This window comes from Pongo abelii, chromosome 2 (assembly GCF_028885655.2).
Source record: "Pongo abelii isolate AG06213 chromosome 2, NHGRI_mPonAbe1-v2.0_pri, whole genome shotgun sequence".
NCBI classification, from domain to species: Eukaryota; Metazoa; Chordata; class Mammalia; order Primates; family Hominidae; genus Pongo; species Pongo abelii.
Genome location: NC_085928.1, coordinates 164377014 through 164387616, shown reverse-complemented (window position 1 = coordinate 164387616; position 10603 = coordinate 164377014). Strand labels below are relative to the sequence as shown.

Below are 10603 nucleotides of genomic sequence, written 5' to 3'. Positions count from 1 at the left end.
CACGCACCCACTTGGGCTTCAGGACTCACAAACACCCACCCCTGGATGCTGCCATGGGGCCGAAGCCCAGGGGCACTCACATTGGCTCCTGCACCTGCCTGTCTATGTGCTCTCCCTCCTGTAAGAGCTTTGAGTGCACAGCCTGGCCACAGCCCTGTCACATCTCCTGCAAGGGGGATCAGGGAACGGTCCTGCTTCATACACACCTGAGTAATCATCACCCCTGTGAAGATATAATAAGTTCTATCTATTACCCAAGGCCCCTTTCCAGCCAATTCTAACAGCCACTTTCCCCCACACCAAGGTAACTACAACTCTAATTTCAAACATTATAAATTAGTTTTGCTTTTTCTTAAGTTTTATATACTTTTTGTGTATGGTTTCCTTTGCTCAATATAAGCTTTTGGATTTCCTTTACATTGTCACATTGTTCCTTGCATTGGTCAAGTCATATTCCAAATTTTTGTATGGATACTTCATTTTAAACCTCTTTTTCTCCAAGACTACAACTTTATTTGTTTATAATAGCTTTTCTGTAATCTTTTAACTAGGTTGAATGCATTTTACAAGTATACCAATGTCTTTTTGCTCCTAAAATAAATTATGAAAACCCTTACCAAGGCCTGTGAGTTCTGCAGGGCTGGATCCTATTTCCCTCCAACCTGATCTCTTTTTTTCCCTGGATTGTGATGCTTCTTCCCTACTGGCCTTCATTTTTCATATTGACTCTTCTAAGCTCCTTCCCTCTTCATGGAGGGTGACTTTGTTGTTTTCTTTGCCTGGAATCCTCTTTCCTCAGTTCGTTGCTTGCCTAGGTTTTTATAATTTGTATTAGTCTGTTCTCTCGCAGCTAATAAAGACATACCTGAGACTGGGTAATTTACAAAGGAAAGAGGTTTAATGGACTCACAGTTCCACATGGCGTGGGAGGCCTCACATTCATGGCAGAAGGCAAAGGAGAAGCAAAGGCATGTCTTCCATGGCGGCAGGCAAGAGCGCTTCTGCAGAACTCCCATTTATAAAACTATCAGCTCCCATGAAACCTATTTACTAACACAAGAACAGTATGGGGGAAACTGCCCCTATGATTCAGTTATCTCCACCTGACCCAGTCCTTGACATTGGGAATTATCACAATTCAAGGTGAGATTTGGGTGGGGACACAGTCAAACCATATCATCATCCTTCAAGTTTCTGCTCAAGTATCAGCTTGTCAGAAAAGATCACCCTAGCCTTCCAATTCAAAGTGGCCCCCATCTTGACACACTGTTTGTTAATAGTGCTTACCAGAATGCAATCTTTGATGAGCATGCTCATTTTAGTTTAGTTGATCACCATTCACTATTCCCTAGCACTTAGCACTGTGCCTGGAGCAGAGCAGGCAGTGAAGAAATTGAAATGATACAAGCACCACTGCCCAAATGACTAGTGTTTCCATCTAACATTGAAACATAATGACCAGCTCTCACACAAATTTAAATATTAATAGATCAGGAGAAAAGCAAATTCAGGAGAAATGATAGCAGAGGCATTTCACCTTTATTGAGACCTCATTTTTAGAAGAAAAAAAAATCCACAGTTCATTTAAAAATCTATCCTCTTATGTATAACCTCCAGCATTATGTTTCAAAATGAGAATGCTTCACTGTAGCTACATATTCATGGGGCATAAGCTCTACTTTTTTTTCCATTTCTAAATGTACAGTTGTGTTTTAATTAAGGGTAATTCATTAGTGGCCTTTGGGAAAATCCCGTTAATTAAAGATGAGAAACAAATAGGTGACATTTACAAGGACACCACTATTCCAAAGCAAATATGCCTGCCCATATGAAAAGAGAACTATTTAAAGTCTCATAGTGTGGTGTTACTAATGGTCCTCAGCTGAGCAATCTTCTGAAAAGTACAATTTTGATTGGACTATAATTTACTTTTCTGTAGGTAATGGAGACAGGGTCAACTCATCAGAGAATACAGAAAAGGGAATGTAGGGGGAGAGTGATGGAGAGAGCAGCTGTTAGGTAAAGTATAAGAAATGAGAAATAAAACCTTGAAAAAATTCTTCACTTAACACGCATAAATGCAGCAAAAATACAGTCTTTGGAGCCATAGTTTGAATTCATGGCTATTTGTAGGGGAAATTTTGCAAAGGCTAGTAGGTAAGCCAAATAATTTAATAGCTAATATAGCCAGTGAACTTTGTATACTATGAAGCTAAAGTAGCTCCATCATACTGTGGCAACATCTTTGGCAACTATTCCCAGACAAAAACAATTAAAGACTCCAAAGCTTCTCTTTTACATAGTCACTAATTAGTTCATGAGATAATTTTTTGTTTTTCTAAGTTTTTAAAATTTAGTTTCTCATCCTAATGAATGACCAAGTATACAGCTGATGTCATGTTTAAAATATTGCTCACTTTCTTTTTAAAGGTTATTAGAAACCTCACTTTAACTGAAGCAGTCAAGTAAGTTCCCTTTCTCTACCCCTGAAGGAAGCAGGAGATTTATTCTCAAGACAAATTGAACCAGAGAGGATGTAGATTAGGGCACACCAGGTCTGTCAGAGGGCAAGGGTGAGGAACCAGACTGAAAACAAGGAGATATATTGAATGAATAGTTGCAGGTAGAACCATAAGTGCCCCACCCGCAACCTCCTTTATTACTGGTTCAAAGAAGATAGGAAGCTAAGCTTATCATCATCATCAACACACACACACACACACACACACACACACACACACACAGCAAAAGCAGCAGCAGCAGCAGCAGCACATCATCAGAAGATTCATTTCTAGAGAAACCTCAAGGGTCCAAATGAGAGACCAAATATATTACCCAAAGGCGAAAAAAACCTAGAAAATAAACTCAAGAGGAGAGTAACACTTAGGAAACTAACTGAAAAAAAAAAAAAAAAAAAAACCTCAAAAAAGAAAGAAAAAGAGAGAAAAAAAAAGAAAGGAAGGAATAAAGAAAAGAGGAAGGAAGGAAAGAAGGAAGGAAGAAAGGGAGGGAGGAAGGCAGGAAAATCAAGCCAGAGAGGCAAGAGAAGCACCAAGAAAATAAACTATGATGGTGCCTAAGCCAAGAAAAAAATGACACTGCCCAGTGTCCAATGCTGAGGAGAGGATAAGCCAAATGGGAATGGAAGCATGCCCACTAAATGTCACCATCACCACCCGTGTGTATTCTGTTTTGTAGCCTTTACAACAGCATTTTCTTTAGAGTAGTGTGTAGGGAAGCCAGAGGAATAAGTGGCAAATTAGAACATTGAGGGAGGTAATGTAGACCATTCTTTCAATATGTATAGCTATAAAGCAGTTGAGAGCTTTGGCAAAGAGGCTGGAAGGAGTGGAGAGCTGGAATGAGTAAGGTTTAGTTGTTTGTTTGTATTTCCAATATTGCTTTTAAGAAAGAGGTTTGTGGAGATCTAAGTCCTTACTAAAAGAAGCAAGGAGAAAGAAGCAAGCTGACCAAAGGAAAGTAAGTTGAGTCATCAATGAAGTGAGGTCATGGTACAGGTGGAACCAGAGCCCAGGTGGCAAGGAGAGTCCATGCAAGAGAGGGTTCACCCCTTTTCACTAAAAAGGAGGAAAGGTTTGCAGACTTGGTAGCAGGAAGAAAAAGGAGATCCTTTTTCAAATTTCTGTTTTCTCTGTGAAGTAAGTGGTGAGCTCACGTGTTAAGAAGGAGAAACAGTAAGAAAGAGAAGTCAGAGGTTTCAGAGTAGTCACCATAGAGAAGAGAAGCAAGGGTTGATAGGAAACTGACAAAATTGCCAGTGTTAGCAGTTGAGATTGGTAGCTGAGTTTATTGTGTTCTGAATAAGCATTTCTGTGTAACGTTTCAATAGTCCAGTCAAAGGGTCATAAAACGTAAGCAGTTTGGTGAATGTGTTAGCAGACAGATACAATGGGAGGGCATTGAGGAGGAAGAGTTTGACATGTTAATAAGAACAGTAGAAATAATGCATCATTGATCCAAGTTTTTTAGGGAAGAAAGAGAATGCAGGATAGAACTGATTAGGAAAATAGTAAAAGGGTTCATGGATTAGTGATCAAAATGAGGTAGAAAAATCGACATAGTGGAAGTAAATTGAACAGAAAATAAGGATCTTAGAAAATGGCACCTCCATACACCTAGATGTTGTCCTCAATTCCTCCTTTATCACTGAATCCACTCTATGAGTGAGTCTCATTAGTTTCACAACCAAAATATTTTCCTAAACCTGTTTGCTTTTCACCTATCCTCTGCTAACACCCTTGTCTTAAGTACCATTAGACCACTGTGACATCCTGCTTACAGAGTCCTGCTCCCACTCTTGTCTCTCTGGAGTTCTCATAACTTCATCTCCAGATGGTAGCCAGAGTGATCTTTTCTGAATTGACTATGCCCTCAATTGCTCCCAATCACACTTTCGATGAAATCTAAATTCCTTACCAAGGCCTCCAAGGCTCTAGAAAACCTGCCCTGTAGACCTGTCTGATTTTTGTCTCCTACCACACTTAGGACCGATGAGGAAGGTGTGGAACTCAGAGGCTAGAATGCTGGATGGATGGGCCATATAGCACTGAAGTCACAGAACATAAGGGACTTATGATGCAGTGAAAAGTTCCCCAGAGATTTCACTTTTTGTTCAACCATTCATTTTAATAAAATTATAAAATGAATCAGGGGAAGCAATATAAACATACTATACTGCAAACCTTTTTAAAGATATGATCTACAACTTACTCATATTTATATCCCCAGCAATTAGCATATTGTCTGGTAAGACAGGCAGCCAATAAGTTTTGATTGGTTAAATAAATCAATGCATAAATAAATACACATAGAGGTTTTACAGATGGGTGTGTTAGAATCCATTCTTCTTACCTGCCATGCATCTCTCTTCTCCCACTTTGCTTTGAGAAATAATCCAGTCTTCACTACATGTAGTTTCATTGGGACTGTTAGCCAAGGAGTCCTACTCACTCCTTGCAGGTGGCCCAGTCAAAGCCAATCAGAGTTATTTGGAGAATTTGAATCTTGACCAAAATGAGGTTGAGATGGGAAAACTGTTGGAGCTCATTCATGCCAATGGTAATATCCTGAGATTTTCCTCAGATCCTGCTCCCCGAGTCCCTGGGACATCCTGATTTCTCTGCTTTTTGAGAGGTAGTTCCTCAACTTTTCCATCACTATTGTGAGTTGCATCACGGTATTCTAATAAATGCTTTCTTTTTGACTTAAGTTAAACAGAGTTATTTTCTCTTGCTTATAAGCAAAAAACCTTAACTTAAAATTTCAAATTTAACATGATTAGGCGAAAGCATATTTATTTTAATAACTATTGAGTGCTGCTATGTGCCAAACATAATAATGAGTACCAAAAACTTTCAAAGTTTTATCGGAAAGAGTTCTTATCTTCAAAAAACTTAAAGGTCTTTCTTAGGGACATAAGGAATATGATCAAATAGCTATAAGATAAAATGAATTTAATGGCATACAACACACAGGTGAAGTGAAAAGAGAATTGAGGAAAGGAATCTGCTCAGTTGGGGCAATTACAGTAGAGCCAACACTGCACCTAAGCTTTTAGGATTAGGGCATTCTGAATAAGGAAAGGCATCGAGGATCAGCAGAAGCAGCACACAAAGATGGGAAAGCATCAAGTATGAGTGATAATCAGCAAGTAGATCAGTTTGCTAAATGTATGAAGGAAAATAACGAGCAATTAGTTTGCAAATAGTAGATTGAAGCTGAAAAGTCAAGCTAAGAAAAATCTGGTTTAGATTTTGTAGGCAACAGGGAGCCAAAAACATTATTTATGCAGAATTGCACTTGGAACAAAGTCATATATGATGTACTGGAGCAAGGAAAAGACGAAACTGAAGAGACAAATTCCAAGGTATTGCAATAGTCCGATCAAAGGATAATTAGCACCAGCATGAAGAAAATTTCAAATACTTTCTAATTGCCGATGGAAGGAAAAGTAAGACTCAAAAAAGGCATTGAGACCCTGAGATGAATAAGATGCTGAAATTGATATACAATATTCCACAGCTCTGTATTTCAAATCTTTTTTCTGCCTTCCCCCTCCTGAGTTTTAGTCATCCATCTCCAGCTACCCACAGAACATCCTCACGTGGAAAGACCAGTATTATTATAAACCAAAATGCCCAGAGACAAACTTATTGCTCCTTTTATCCTCTACTCCCAAGTTACTGCCTTTTCTTTTTACCCTGCAAACTTAAAAGTATCTCTGCCTCTTCCTGTCCCTTAACTCCTATCAATCTCTACATCACATCAACTAGATAAGACCCTTATTCAGTCATGACAGGTTCACTGCACAAGATTCCTAGTAAATCTCTCTGTTTCCATTTTCTCCCCACTAGACAGCAGAAGATCAATAAACTCTGTCTAAAGTTGATAAATTAATCTGGCAAGTACAATGCAGCTTTCACTGACATATGGATTTGCTAAAAACAATTTTAAAAATAATATTACTCCCATGTCAGGAAATTACAATGGATCCTACTGGCCCCCGATTTGGGTGGGCAATAACTGTTTCTATTTCTTTTGATTTCTTGAGGTCTACTAAGTTATCTATGTCTGCATGTGTGTTTGGGGATGGGGGGTGTAGAGGGTGTGATTGTGGGCATGCGCACACACTGACAGGAGAGCCAAGGAAGAGAGATAGCAGAGGAGCTGTGCTTCTTCAGGGTGAAGGCTATATCCCCAGCTAGACACCATCTTATTAGACTTAACTATGGAGCGGAAAGGAAACTGAAAAGGCAACCACTGTGCTTGTATCTACTAGGGTGAGCTCTGATTCTGTTTATGTATTTAGCTACTTGGTTTTCAAAGATTTCTATCAATTGAACACATGCACACAATGTCCAGAATTAACCTATATTACCCCAAAAGGACTGACCCTGTGTAGCAGTAGGTGTTTTGAAAATACCTGTCCACACAGATATACACATGTCCCAGCCACAGCTCTGTATACCTATACCTCAGCCCTGGCCCCTGCCTGGATCTGTTGTCTACAGGCCTCCTGCCAGTCAAAGCAGAAGCTCTGACTCTGCTTCTCCCCACCCCCACCTCCCACCCCCACCACCTGAGACCCTGTAAGAAGACCACTTACCTTGGCCAAGACAAGCATGGGGCCTGGTCTCGGCCACACCCCTGCTGCCTCATGTCTGTGTACACTATCAATTAAAGTGCGTTTGTTTCTGCGTTAGTCCATTTCTGTGTTACTATAAAGAAATACCTGAGACTGAGTGATTTACAAAGAAAACTTGTTTAATTGGCTTACTCGGCTCATGGCTCTGCAGGCTCTACTAGCATGGCACCAACATCTATTTGGCTTCTGGAAAGGGCCTCTGGAAGTTTACAGTCATGGCAGAAGCTGAAGCAGGAGGGAGAGCATCACGTGGAGAGAGCAGGAGCAAGACACCAAGGAGGGAGGTCCCTTGGTGCCTTGGATTAAACCCCTTGGATTAAACAATCAGATCTTGCATGAACTGAGCAAGAACTCACTTATCACTAAGGGGATGGTCCTAACTCATTCTTGAGATCCACTCCCATGATCCAATCATCTCCCACCAGGCCCCACTTCCAACATTGGGGATCACATTTCAACATGAGATTTGGAGGGGACGAACATCTAAACCATATCAGTTTCTTAACGAAAAAAATGTTCAGTCAAGTAACTGCAGGTTTCTTGACACCTAATCATCATCACCTGGAAAATAACTGGATTCATTCTGGTAGAAAAGAGATAGCCAAGAGTAATTTAATATGATTTTAGTATATTCTTAATGCTTACTCACAGATCGATAACCTAAGATCAAAACAGTTTCAGTGTATCCAGTCTCAGACAAATATTGATTTCAAAAATGTTTTTAAAGTAACGTGTAATCACCTTTTGTGAATATCTTCAAAAGAACATGTGTTGGCGGTGCTCAAGTCTGGTCCTATCTGAAGTCAGGCTGACAGACAGGACAGGAACACAGTGACAGTTTTCTTAACTCACAGCCCAGGTCCCTTACATCTTACTGTAGTTCTGTGCATTCAGGACAAGCTTAGGATGAAATGGTAATGTTCCCAAGTTTAATGAGTTCAGAATGAACAGATTTATAGGCATTTCAGATTGGCACTGTTTGCAGTGGGTAAGAATAGGATGACAGATGTGTTCGTTATAAGATAAAAAGTTTTAGCTGAATGCAAGAATTTAGTAATTATAAGACTTTGACGTATCCTTCTTATTTAGTATATATAGTTCATTTAGAGATACACTTTTTACAAAGCCTTGAAATAATTCCTAAGAAGCTCAGATTCAAGCCTCTGCTTCATTACTCAAAGGTCTCTATGTTGGAGGTTTCTGACATCATCATTATTAAAACCTGGCATTGTTTCTAACATCTGGGCTGTATAAAGGGAAAATAAAAGGCACTATGGAAACTGTCACTGAAGCCACTTTTTAATGTTTAAACAAACCAACAAACACACACATAGGAGGGTTTATACTGGAGCATCTGACTGTTATTTTTCATTCTGTTCTTTGAACCTTGTTTTTTTCTTCTCTGATCACTGAACCATAATTCATCAGCACTACAAGGATGAACTTCACTGCAGTTACATTTCCTCCTGAGGAAAAACAAATAGCTCACTGTGGCTACAACACACTTGATCTACAGTGCTTTGGCATATAAATTTATGTTTTGTAAAAATAAAGCTTCTATATATCAATTTTTACATCAAAATTCATTAAGGCTAATATTTATTCATTTATTCATTCCCCATATATTTATTAGCTACCAAATGCCAGATGCCTTATCAAGCACTGCTATTCAATGATTAGCATATACATGTTCTAGCCCTAAAATTATATGTAGCATTTATTATTGAAATTCTCGACTCAGTTACAAGCCAACAGGAAGATTAATTTATTCTTTTTTTCACATCTGCAACAGATTTATTTTTTTAAGGAATGGATTTTGAGAGCAAAAACACAGGGCAGAGAAGGTTAGAATAGAAAATAAATACATATGTAAGCTGTTATGTTAATTGTTTTATAACCACAACAAACTAGCACAGAGAATGTCCCAAACAAAACACAATAAAGTTTCAAAAAAGAAGTGTTCCCTTAGCACAGCTGGATATTCCAGTCTCTGGTATTTGGAATTTAGGCTATAATCCTTGTTTTTGGATAGATCACCGGATGTGTGGCACAGGCGATGCTTTTAACCAGATTTGAACAGAAAAATAGCCAGCTGGCCCACACAGAAGTAGATGAAGTGTTTGGCTTCATGTGTGACAGAGTTGCCTAAGTTCCCCCCCAAGATGCAATACCGGATGGGATTGTACTTCCTGTCAAATTCCTTCTGGATATGGGCCACAATGTCCTTTTCTATGACATATGTCTCCAGTGCCTGAGTAGCACATTCCACTGAGTCCTGCTGCATTTATTCTAACGTGTCCACATTTTGCATTTTTCATCATGTGGTTACCATGGAGCAGGAGGTTGTCCACCGCAAAAGTCTCCTGGGGGAGATGCTGGGTATCCTGGGGAGGTGCTAGCATGGCGTAGGCCCAGTGGGAGCATCTCAATTTATTCTTATGAATATATGTATGTGTATATATATACACGTGTGTGTGTGTATATATATATACACACACATATACACACACACACACACACATACATATATATATATACACACACACGTATACATAACTGGCTTTAGCTACTGGTGTCCTTTCTATAGCTGGGGGTTCTCAACTACAAATGTCAGCTGTAAGTGCAGGAGACAGACTTTTGTAAATCCCACAAATAAAGACAATACAATTGTAATGTAGATGAGTGCTACAAGGAATGGCATTTGAATTGCCATAAGACCATATAAAAGAAAGAGAGAACAACTTGCCCCAGGAAGTGGATTTTTTACATTATAAACTGAAGAATAAGCAAGGAGTTAAGAAGGGAAGGGGTGAAAAAGAAATTTGAGGCTGAGGGTGCAGCACCTGCAAAAGTTTCATGGTAGAGGGGAAAATAACGCCTTCCAAGACCTGAAGGCAGTTTGGTATGGACAGGGACAGAATGAGAAAATGATTTGAGACAGCAACTGGGGAGTCAAAGAATAAAGCACATTTTCTGTTTACTCATACTCTTCTTCACATGATTCCAGAGTTTGGAGTCATCTGTAGCAAAGAAGACAGTTACACAGTTTGTCAGCTGGGGTTTCTGGAGTGAGTTTTGCAAATGTGTCTCTATCCAACTGGAGTATGGGCAGGCTCATAAAAAGTGATGGCCATTGTCCTCAAACTTTCCTCCATTCCCCTAAGCCAAAATTGGAGATGTAGGGGATTTTGCGTTCTTTAAGAAAAACAGAGTTAAACCGTGTCCTTAATCACCAGTTGTCCCCTATAACAGCACCATCTCTCCCCCGACGTACACATCAGGCCACTCAGCATGGCAGAATAAGAGGAGTAAGCCTTATTCCAAGCTTCTCTGAGGTGTTGGGCCATCTACCATTGTCCACTGGACTGAAAAAGCTAGTTGACCTCCAGGACATCAATGCCACCAGCACCAAACAGCACAGCTTTGGGGATACCAGCT

The 10603-nt window shown here is 39.6% G+C and overlaps 1 pseudogene; it reads right to left on the bottom strand.

Moving 5' to 3' along the window:
* Positions 1-9227: 9227 nt before the first annotated feature.
* Positions 9228-9476, bottom strand: LOC112132758 (dynein light chain 1, cytoplasmic-like; annotated as a pseudogene).
* Positions 9477-10603: the final 1127 nt, after the last annotated feature.